This window comes from Nycticebus coucang, chromosome 6, assembly GCF_027406575.1.
Source record: "Nycticebus coucang isolate mNycCou1 chromosome 6, mNycCou1.pri, whole genome shotgun sequence".
NCBI classification, from domain to species: Eukaryota; Metazoa; Chordata; class Mammalia; order Primates; family Lorisidae; genus Nycticebus; species Nycticebus coucang.
In genome coordinates, this window is record NC_069785.1 from 80,273,911 (window position 1) to 80,286,153 (window position 12,243).

The 12,243-nt window shown below is 49.3% G+C and overlaps 1 protein-coding gene across 2 annotated transcripts in view; it reads right to left on the reverse strand.

Annotated features, from left to right (window-relative positions):
* TMEM266 (transmembrane protein 266) overlaps positions 1–12,243 on the reverse strand; it is a 124,968-nt gene that overhangs the window by 13,201 nt on the left and 99,524 nt on the right. The window lies entirely within an intron of this gene.

A 12,243-nucleotide genomic window follows, 5' to 3' on the forward strand; every position in this document is an offset into this window, starting at 1 on the left:
GGCTTACTGCCTCACATGGGAGACAGCCTAAACTCCTTACCCTTGGCTTATGGAGCAGGTGCACAGTCTGTCCCTGCCCCCCAGCCCCAGTTCATCTAATTTCTCCCATTGCCTCCCCGAGACACAAGCTTTCTCATTTTTCCTTAAAGACACCATGTGTGTGCTGGTCTCAGGGCCACTTGGCAGCTGCTCCCTCTGCCCCAGATCACAGGAAGACTCCTCCTCAGAGGGGCTTTCCCTGAGCTCCCACTTAAGGCAGTCTCGGTCACATCAGCCCATTTGAATTTTCTGCATTGCACTTAGCACTTTCTGATATTTTTTGTGTATTTATTTTAATGTTTTATTAATTTTATTATTATGAAAGTAAAACACAACTAAAGTATTCCCTAACACTAAGGTGGCCAGGCAGCAGTCTAGCACTGGACCACATCCTAATGGTGTCCACTTCCCAATGTGTGTGTCTCTGGGAGCACACAGGTTTTCCAGAGAGTTCTTCAGCTTCCTGCCTGATTTCTTCTGCATTAGGAGCAGGGCAGGGGAATAGGACAGAGGGTCCCATTTTTATGGGGAAGGACTTCCACTTAATCCTCATTTTTGGTTCAGCCCTGTACCTTTCTCCAAGCCCCCACCTAATCCAGTGCCTGTTTTCAGAGCTCTGGTTCAGTTTCTCCAGGGGACAAACTTCTGAACACTTGCAGGGTGGGGAAGCATAGTTTCCTGGCAGTGCAGGATTTGGAAGGGGGCCTAGGGATTTCAAATATTACGTGCACAGACTTTTAGCCAATTCCCCTCCCCCAATGTCAGCTTCATTCTATACCCCCTTCCTCCCCCCCTCCAGGGGTCCTAAGGGAAGTAGGACCCTAAAGGTCTCAGACCATTTCCTTCACTGCCCTCCACTGTAGGTACTTCAGGTATAAACTCTCCATTCTGCTGGATCATTTACCATTTTCCCATCTAGTCTCAGAGTGTGCCCAAACTCACCAAAATCTTTCTCCTCTTTGTCCTGGTGGACAAGCTTTAAAGAAATAATTTCTACATTTTTAGACATTTATGATTTTTTCTAATATTTTAGTGGAGTTTGGGGGAGGAGATTAGATGAATATATATGGTCACTCTACTATTTTCTTTGAGGAATGCATACCAATTTACCTCTTTTTCACTTTCTATAGTATACTAGTAAAAAAAAAAAGAAAGAAAGAAAGAAAAGGCCTGATTTGTAGTTTACACTAATCTCTATGATCCTACCATGGCTGATCTCAAGACACCAACAAGATGTCATGGGGAACTAAAAAGAAATGTGCATAGTTGGCTCTCCCGGGCCAGTGAGTACCCCAGTACACCAGTGCCACCCTTAAGCCCCAGTGGAATATAATTTCCATAAGAGCAGGGACCCTGTCTGTTTTGTTGCCTGGTACACAAGAGATACTCATAAATTCTGTATTGTTGAATAAATGCATGAAACTAATTTAGTTCAACTCTGTGGCTTCAGGCTTAGCTGTAACTGAACTGCACCCCTAGCCCAAAGCTAAGACAGAGACAGAGCCCTGCACACTAATCCCTGACCCTGGTCACAGACTCAGCCCTAATGCTGGGATCAGACTGGGCTTATCCCCTGGACCTTGACAACCCAGCACTTAAATGGGACTGGTGGTCTTAGGAGGTGAAAAAATGAGGCTGGCTCATTATAGGATGGCTTTTTGAGTCGGAGGAGGGAGTTTGAGCCATCCTTCTGGCGGTAAGGTCTCAGCTGTCACTGAGGACCCATGAACAACCCTCCCAATCTCTGCTGGGACTGGGAGCCTCTACTGCCCAGGCTGATTTAAACTTCCCATGAGCACACCCAGCCCACTTTCTCTGAGGCCAGTCTTCTGGACCTGCAGGCCCAGCTAATGGCTTCCTAGGCCACTCTGAAGGGATGCATTATTGATGGCTTGTAATTGATATGGAGTTGCCCAAGAGTGTCCCACTGGAATTCAGGCCAGACAGCTGGAGGCCAGGGCTTGCCCAGCCCCAGGCTCACATGTGCAGGCATAGACACATACAAAGAAACAAGTTTTAAACTAAAGATATGAACTCCAAATGTGTGGTAGTTTTCTGATTCATTCATTCAGGAGGAAGTCAGGTAAAGCATGGTGGGGCCCATGTCAAAATTCTGTTAAATGGCTGGGCATGAAAATGCCCCCTCAGTTTGGAAGTAAATCCAGGGTGGTCCCAGCAAAAGGGGAACACATCTATGAGAGACAAGTGCTAACTCTGGGTGGCACCTGTGCCAGAGAGGGCATGGTGGATGAGAGATGGAGGACTGGGGAAGTCAGCAGGGCCACCTCGGGCAGAGCCTGTAGCCATCATAAGATGTTTTCAGGTTGATAGCCTTTTTTTAAAGAGCAAAAGAAACCATTAAATCTCTCAAACAGAAGGGTAGAGTGGAGAGGAGGGTGAAGACAGTGGAGATGGGGATGAGAGGAAGGATGAGGGAATCTCTTTAGGAGGTGAAAGTGTCAGCACAGGGCCTGAGATGGCATGGGGGTGAGGAAGAGGACAGCTGCTTTGGGGACAGATTTCAGCAAGTTTCACACCCACAGGGTGTGACATGAAGTGCCTAGATGCCTTCTGAGTCACCCGGAGAAGGAATGATTAACTCCTCAGAAGGAACTGCAGATGGGTCAAATGGCTCTCAGACCTGTCATGGCTGTGACAGCCCAGGGGCTCCTCAGGATGTGCCAGCAAGACCCTCAGAGCCCGGCTCCTGAGTCTTCTCCATGCCACACATCCTTCCCTCAGCCAAATGGAGAGCTGTCGAGGGGTCCTAGCACAGCAGGGCATTATTAATCAGATGGGTGAACTGAGGCCTAGAGGCGGGAAGGAACCTTCTGTGTGTGGCAAGAGGCGAGGAAAAGGCTAGGACTACATAGTTTGTCACAAATAAAGCAGGGCCTGAGTCTGCACCTCTGGCTTCCAGTCCCTAGGACATCATATCAGGGAATTTGCAGCCTATGGACAAGGTGGAAATGACTCGGCCAAACAGAACACACAGCAGCTTAGTAGGAAGAAACCACAGCACTCAGGCTCCTGAGACTCACATGGGCCTGGGCCTCCGGGAGAGAAGGCGCTCCATGGCTTTGATGAAGCAGATTTTCCACTGGCAAACTGGCCCAGGGGGAGTAAAGATCGTGGCAGGGGCTAGGAGAGAGCAGGATGTGCCCACAGAGGAAAACACAAGGGCTGGAGGCCCGTCGCCCCTCCCTCACCCTGTCTTTGGGTAAGTCCCTTTTCTTCTCTCAGCTTTAGTTTCACTGTGTGGCCAATAAGCAAATGGACTGGCTGAATTCTGAGTCTATGACAGCTCTGTACTGGCTTTGGGACCTGAACTGGGAAGGAATGAAGTACAAGTACCAGTTCATGCTTGGTGCTGTCTTGAGGGCTACCTTCTGCTTAATGCTAAAATGCCCATTCCCAGCAGACCAACTCTTTAGAGAAAGATAACATAATCCAGAATCTCTAAAATGTATCATCAACAACGTGTAGCAATTTATCTCAACAATATGATAAGAATTCTTAGTCATGCAAATAAGCTGGAAAAAGTGATCAATTATCTAGACATGAAGCAGTTAATCGAAGCTGACCTGTGAGTTAATAAATAAGGACTTCAAAATAACTATGATTAATATGTTAAAGAAAATGGGGGAAAGATGTACAAAATAAATTTAGTATTTCAACAGATAGAACCTCTGAAAGGAATCAAATCAAACTTTTAGAACCTTAACATACAATATCTAAAACTGAGTACATTTGGATGGGTTTTACAGCAGATTGGACATAGTAGAAATAGGGTTGTTGAACTTGAAATAGGTCTATAGAAAAATACCAAAATGAATATTCAGAAAAAGAGAGGGGAGGTGGCAAAAATGAGAATGGGGGAATAGATTAGGATGTAAGAGAGCCCTTTTGCATGATCAAATGTCCCGACATGTACATTGGCACTCCAGAAGGAAAAGAATGAAAGAATGGGACAAAAGCATAAATAAAGAAATCATGGCCCAGTACTTTCCAAATCTAATGAAAAACATAAACCCACAACTTCAAGAAACTCAGAAACTCCTAAAGCAGAATTAAAAACAAACAAACAAAAATTCCCACAACTAGACACTTGGAATCAACCTGCTAAAGACTAAGTAGGAAGAATCCACAGCACTCAGGCTCCTGCAGCTCACATGGGCCTGGGCCTCTGGGAGAGAAGGCACTCCATGGCTTTGATGAAGCAGATTTTCCACTGGCAAACTGGCCCGGGGGGAGTAAAGACCATCCCCAGACTTGGGAAGAATGAAAGTGCAGTCATAGTCCCATTTAGTGCATGTCATTAGCTAAGACTTTCTAATCAGATAACCTGACCAATCAGCTGGGATCCACAGGGAAGTCCTCAGCCTGCATTACTGGAGTGAGTCAGGCCCCTTCCATCAGGGATGGGCGTTTAATGCATGCCCAGGCAGGGCGGACCCACTGGGGGCGGCAGGGCAGGCACACCCAGCGCTTCTCTGCCTTTAATGGTCTGGTTGTGGAGTCCAATTGACACAGGCCTTGGCCTGATCAATGCACACTTTGGCCAGAAGCTCAATGGATCTAATGCAATAACAATAATTTTGCTCCATCCTATTAGCGCTGTCTGCACAGACTGCCCTGCCTTCAAACCCATCTGCTGTTGGGATGCCATCCAATGTTTATTTCCATTAGTTTTGCCATTGTTGGTAACAATAAAAATCAGGAGATAGTTGCAAACTAATGATTTAGGAGCAGGATAAGGCTGAGATTGACCTTGGCTCTTTTCCATCCACTGTGAAGATGACTAGTAGTTGGCCATAAATTTAAATTATGGCAAAAGGATAACATAAGTTATTCTTCTGATGGCTAATTTTATCAGCTAAATAGGCTTGTCATTAAAGCTATCAGCTGTTTTACAGATCACTTCCCATGTTTAAAAAAACTTCACTTCCTACAATGGAGATCTTGAACAATCCAGGTAACAAAGGCTATAGTGCTGAACTGGGGGCTTGTGGCCTCTGCTGGAAGCAAAGTAGCTCTGGAGAGAACCAGCCTCAACCTCATCCCAGGAGCTGGGGGGGATCCCTGTTCCTCTAATTTTCTGTAATTCCTGCCCTCCAGCCCCATCTCTGAGCTTCTAGTCCAGCTTTAAATGTGAATGACCTCTGCGGAGACATCATCATTCTCTCACCCAGATGCAACGGGGTCCAGTGTGAGGCCTGGATGGGAAAATGGGCCCCAGGCCCCAGTCAGGCATCAGACCACCTCCCGAATCTGCTTTGGCTCCAGCACCTTGAAAGCAGGGGTTGGGGGATGACAGCCCCCTTCTCCCTACGCCTTCCTCCATCAGAAGTGCCTATAGCTTGGAACGGGTGTCCTCAAACTTTTTAAACAGGGGGCCAATTCACTCTCCCTCAGACCGTTGGAGGGCTGGACTATAGTTTAAAAGAAAAAAAAAACTATGAACAAATTCCTATGCACACTGCACATATCTTATTTTGAAATAAAAAAACAAAATGGGAACAAATACAATCACACCGCCTCATGTGGCCCACGGGCCGTGGTTTGAGGACCCCTGGCTTGGAGGGTCAAGATTATCATCTTATTTCTTCAGAAAACAGGCCAGGGAAACATTCTTTCTGTCGGAGAGGACTTTGGTAAGGGTGGCCATGCCTCCTGATATGTTGGAGGTGGAGAAGGATGGAGAGTGCCGGGAACCCACTGGCCTAGTTTTACGGATTGGGTGACAGTGCAGGCAACCATTTTCTCTTCTTGGGCTCAGGGATCACCTGCTATCGTTAGCTGGGACTGTGTAACTGCATCTTGCCAATGAAATGGGGGCAGAAACAATGTCACCACTTCTAGCCCTGGCCAGTGAAATCCTGCTGTGGGTGGCGCCCATAGCTCAGTGAGTAGGGCACTGGCCATGTACACTGAGACTGGTGGGTTCGAATCTGGCCTGGGCCTGCTAAACAATGACAACTGCAAGAAAAAAATAGCAAGGTATTGTGGCAGGTGCCTGTAGTCCCAGCTACTTTGGAGACTGAGGCAAGAGAATAGCTTAAGCACAAGAGTTTGAGGTTGCTGTGAGCTGTGACACCATAGCACTCTACCCAGGGTGACAGCTTGAGACTCTGTCTCAAAAAAAAGAAAGAAAAAAGAAAAAGAAATCCTGCTGTGCCTAACTCTCCACTCTTTCTTTTTTCTCCACTGGCTGGCTGGTGAAGATTCAGAGGACTTAGCCACAGAATGGAAGAGGCCTTGAGGCCAAATTGACTGTTACAGAGCAGTGTCCCTGCACCTCCCAACCCATTGCACTGGGCTATCACAGGGGTGACCAATACATTCTTCCTCTGTCAGGCCACCAAGATTTCTGGATTTGACACAGCAGCTGGTGTCACTCATCCTAACTAGCCATGACTGCACAGAGGCCCTGTGTCTGGTGTAGGGAAGTGGACTCTGGGACCCTGGGTTCCATTCCGAGCCCTTCCAGGATAAACTGTAAGACCTGGGCAAGGAGCAGCCTGTCTGAGCTTCAGTCTTTCCCTCTGTGAAGGGATGACAGTACCTAGCACCTCGCCTGTCAGTTTTCATCAACAAAGTCAAAATGAGCTAAAACATGACAGTGCATTTGCAAACGATCACTATTATATAAGAGAATTTAGCATTTTTCTTATTCTCTCTCTCTCTCTCTCTTTTCTACACTTACTGAAAGCCTCCGGTGGGCCAAACTTTATATATATGTACATATTATGTGATTTAATGAGATCCCCAGTGTCCATGTGACATGAGCCTTGTTGCCTCCAGTTTTTTAATGAGAAGCTGAAGCTTGGGGATTAAGGTGGAGACAGCTGGTTGTTGGTGGAGCTGGAGTTTGAATCCAGCTTGCCAGCCCCTGTGTGAGAAGATTCTCTCCATCCCCCCAAGCTTGCTCCACGAGAGACTCCTCTTTCAAGAAATGCTTTTGCCCAAGGTCTAAGGCTGTCCTAAGGGGCTCCCAGGCTCCACTGGCCACCCTGGAGACTGGACTCCGAGTCACTCTAGATTGGACCCCCATATCCCTTGGTATTTTGCCAATGATCTTAGTGTGAATGGTGCTAAGGAGGGAGAACTTAACTCGCCACTGTGCTTCCTGTAGGAGGCAGCAGAGAAGAGAAACCAGCTTCAACTGTAGGCCAGGACAGACTGCACTATTTTGTGCCAAAAGCTATTGTTAAGCTTAAAGGGCAAAGGGAAGATTTAACAGGGATTTCAGAATATGTTTTGGAATAAGAACAGGATCCTGCGCATGGATGTAGTACATAAACTCTCAGAAGTGGTTTCATAAGACAAGTCAGAAGAATGTATCATTTCATTGATTTAAGGCTGCACCTAAAATAGCTTTGATTTCTGAAGCAGCCGGTATAGAGAGACCAAGGTCACACCATCCCTCTGAAGGACAGTCACTGGCATCCCACCTCTGGCCTCCATCTTCTAACTCTTCAGAAAACCCTGGCCGGGATCCTGAGAGAAAAAAATAAAAGTGAATAGAAAGGATTTAGGGATTGTTGAGTTTGGGGGTCTGAGGCTATGTGCTTCCACCACGGCAGTGGGTGGTCTGAAAGCTGACTGCAGAGGGCTGCCAGGGCTGAGGGAGGGACGACTGACCAGCAGAGTGTCTTCGTCTCCTCCCGGGAGCCTCTGGGCTCCACTTCCCACACAGGAGTCTGCTAGGGATGAAGGGTGTCCTGTGATCAGAAGAAACAATAGAATGAGGGAAGCATCCCAACCAGAGGGCAGTGTGGTCCCGTGGGGAAACACTGGAAAGAGCCACAAGAGACCACTGCTTCCATCCCAACCTCCTCCCCACCTTGCAGTGCTGGGCACACTTGTCCCGTCTCTGGGCGTCAGGTCCCCCATCTGCCAAATTTGGCTTGGACCAGCTGCTCTTGAAGGGACCTTTCATCTATAACATAAAGTGGCTCTAAGGACCCCTTGGGCACAGCCTGAGGTAAGAAATGAGCTGCCGTGTGGCCCGAAGATGGAAGGCACAGAGTGTGCAAGAAACTGACACACGAGGTCATCCGAGAGTCTCCACGGCTTCATGGTAAGACGTAATTTAATCTTTTTTAAAAAAGCTAAGATGAGAAAGAAAGAAAGTAACTTTATAACGGAGAAACATGACAAACACTCCCTCAGCCGGGTGAACAAGGTCAATGGCAACACTCACAAGTCACACTGACAGTCAGGCCTTTGGAGGTGCTGTGATGGGCACTTCACCTCTTTGATCTTCTTACCCAGAATCCTAGGCTTACCAGGAGAAAAACGCTAGACTATCCCAACAGAGGGGCCCCCTGTCAGGGGGCACCTGACCAGTGCCTCTCCAAACTATCAAGGCCATCAAAAACCAAGCAAAGTCTGAGAAGTTTTTACACCCAAGAGGAGCCTAAAGAGACCTGAAGATTCACTGTGATGTGGTCTCCTGGATGGACTCCCTGAGCAAATGAGGGACATCCAAGATAAAAACAAAAGAAATCTGAGTTATGTGTAAAGACTAGCTCATTCAGGGTAACGTATGATGACCCTGACATCAGATGTTTCTAGCAGGAGAATCGAGGTGTAGGTATTTAGGGATTTGGTGTTATCCTCACAACTCTTTTATAACCTAACTAAAACTGTCCTAAAAATAATTTTTAGCTGCTAAGATGCGTGAAGTTGTGGCAGATAGTTATATAAACCTGGGGAAACTGCAGAAGAGGTGTCATATTTAAGCCCCTGCATGTTGCACTAGGACTTGGATGAATGTCAATTTTTTAGGCAACGTATATGAATTCAGTTTGGAAATTGCTCCATTAAACTCTGAGAATTCAAGCAGGAAGAAAAAGTAAGAGTTGTGACAAAGCTAACTAGAATAGCCTGGAATTGGGTGCCAGGATGCCAAGTCCACGCCCATGGTTTAAGATACCCCGTGCACGATCTGATGAATGATGTCACTGAGTGCTGAGAAGCAGAAAAAGTGAGGCAGAATGTAACAGGCTGGGAGAGAACAGTGCTTGTGGTTAGGATGCCTGGATGTGCACCCAGCTGCGAAGGCGCTGAACCAGCTGGGTGCTGCTGGGAGACTGTCCTTATTCCTTAAATAGGTGTGGGGCGTGGCTGGGCTGGTGGATGGGTGAGGGTTAGTTATTGTGACACTGCTTACCACACACCAGGATTTAGGCTAAGCAACCTCACAACCATCCTGCGAGGATTTTATTACTAGCCCCATTTTTCAGATTAGGAAACCCAGGGTCCATAGAGGTCCTGTAAGTGCCCAAAGCCACACAAGGCCAGTTAAGTGGTCAAGCTGGCTTTGACCCCATTTGTCTATTCTAAAGGCAGACAAACCGGGGGTCAAAGCCAGTGCTAAGTGTATTTAGAAAAAAGTCTGTTCTCAACCATTCCATGTGCTGCTCTTCCCAAGACCCTAGCCACTGCTGACGTTTCACCGGCCCACACTCTCTTTCTTTGAGGGTATTTGTTTCCCAGTTAAGTCTCAGGCCTGGTCTCAAAACACAGCTGCAAATGAGAAGTGTGTCGCTCAGCCCAGTGCAGCTCCAGGGAGAGCAGCCTTCCAGGGCTCTCTGAAAAAGCTGAGAGCGCTGTCCCGGCCAGGCACCCTCCCCACGGTCCCTGGTGGTCCCTTTGGGATTCTAGCCTGTCTGGCCGTTTTTGCTATCTTAACTAAGATGACAGGCTTCAGGTGTTTTTTAAATTAAAATGGTTTGTTTCTGTTCATCTCTTTTCCAGATGTCACTACCTAGAGGGAATCTGTCTGTATTTATTGGCTTTTTCCTGTGCAGAATCCAAGGGAGTCTCCCTCCGGCTGAGACCCCCAGCAAGGAGCCACATGTGGGGAGTGATGTGACTCAGGACAGCAGGAGCTCGGGGGCCCTGGGGGGCTCAGGACAGAGGTCACGGTGCAGACTGTGGGAGGTGGGCTGGCTGTGAGGACTTTCTCCTGGCCTCGTGGCACACGTGCTGCTGAGGGGAGGTGTGGCAGGGTCAGCGTGTCCCTGCTGGCTTGGGAGCTGTGGATTTATGAGGGGCAGATGCAGCCTGTGGTGGTGTCTTTCATGTTGCCAACTGAAGTGAAGCGGAGCGAATGTTTTCCTATTAACAGTAGACTGGGAACTGCCTGCCCAACTTCCAGGCAGTTTCTGGGTGACACCCTGGACTGTCCTCTCCTCCCTTTCCCCATCCTAACCCTGAGGCGTCTCTCAGGGGATGGTGGCTACACCTCTCTACGCAGTCGTCCCTTTCCACCCTCTTCCACCTGTCCTCCAGCAGCCGCTGGAAAGTTCCATCAAAAGCTCCAATCTAAGCACATCTTCCACCCCTGCTTCTGTCACTCCAGGTCTCCCTTTCCTGACAAAATAAAGCCCAAACTCCCTGCTGTCAGCCACGGAGCCCCTTCCCAAACCTGCCTCCACGTCCTCCCCACCTCCCTCTGCTGCCCCAGCACCACACCCATCCCATATCCCACACCATCCCCTCTGCCTGGCACCCTTTTCCGAGTGGCCCTGCAGCATTAGCAACTCTCTTTCTGGCACACAGAGCCCCCAGACATGTCCTGTGAAGCAGACTTTGCACTAGACTGCTATCTATTTATGGGCTGCCAAACTCCCTGTGTCACCCGGAGTCCCACAAGGGCAGGGGCCTGTCCAGCATGGTGTCCCCAGCACCCAGCATGAGTATAGCACAGACAGGCCCTCGATGGTGCTGGCCGTCCACACGCAGAGGTGAGACGACAAGTGAGGCTGGTGCCAGCTGCACAGGGGTCGGGACACCTATGTTCCCAGCCTAGGATTCCAGATGGACCCTGCTCTCAGAACCCTAGGACAAGGCGTTCTGCTCCCAAGGGCTGTGTCCTCTGTGCCCTCTGATACCCTCTCTTGTGGATTTTTAAGACACTGCATGTGTATTCCCATGGGGACACTTCCTGGGTTGTTTCGTGACATTCCTCAGACTCCCCCCTACCAGGTCTGAGAGGTTGGGGTGGAGAAGCTCAGAGATGCACTGGGCACATATTTACCATGACTCGCAAGGTACGGGCTACGGGGCCAGGGCACAATGTGAGTAGGACAGCGCTTGCCCTTGGGGAGCCACCACTTCAGTGGGAGAAGCATCTCTGGGTGTAAATGACCACTCCCCATGGCGGTGAGTGCTCAGTGCCCTGTGCACACTGCCAGTGAGGGCTGCAAGCTGGGGGCACTGCAGAGACTGATGGGGGAGGGAGGACATCGTGCTCTGTGGAGAAGCCAGAGATGAATTAGCTAGGCAGAGCTGGTAAGGGGCACAGCACAACCAAAACCCACGCAGTGGGGCGGCACGGGGTTTATCAGAACGACAAGTGACTCCATTTGGTGTAATCAGTGTTTGCACCAGACACATAAGACCTGAGGCCCTGACACCCCTGGAGAGTGCCTGAGTACCCGGCAATAGAGGAGGCGAGCAGGAGGGGAGCTGGATGCTCACCCTCACTGTGCCGTGAGCCAGAGGGCTCATCGCATATGCCACATGGTCCACCTCTCCCATGTTCCCGTCACCTTACTAATCCCCTCAGAGGCTTTCCAACCTTACAACCTGGTACTGGAAACTTTCCTACACTCAAGACTATGTTGCTACAGAGCTTTGCAGCCTTTGTGCAGGACCCAGCTGCTACCACCTCTGGGGGACCCCAGGCCCCTCCTCTGAAATCCTTGTCTCACTCACATAGGACACCTACAGATGAAGGAGCAGAGGGCAAAAAGGTGGCAGGACTTGGCTGGAGTCCCAGGGGCTGGAAGCAGCAGGACTAGGCCTTGAGTTTAGGCCTCTGCATTTCCAGATGGAGCGCTCCCTGGCTCAGCCACCTGCCCACTTTGCACTGTTGGGCCCATCCTTGCACAGCCCACTGCCTGTCTCTGAGTCTTTATTACGGCTTCTGGAGGGCAAACAGCACTGCTAACATCTCCTTGGGGGGCCTGGGTATCCTGAGTGGCAATGAGCATGCAGGGGTGCCCAGCAACTCACAACAGAAAGAATTAGTCCCTCGCTCCAGAGACCAGTTCTCAGTGGAGACTGATGCATTGAGTTGGTGACTCAGCAGGCTCAGGTTGGGTAGCTGAAGGGCTACGGTGGGGCAGTGGAAACAACCTGGCCTGGGGATCTGAGTCCAGGCTTTGTGAGGCTGGCACCAGTAACCTT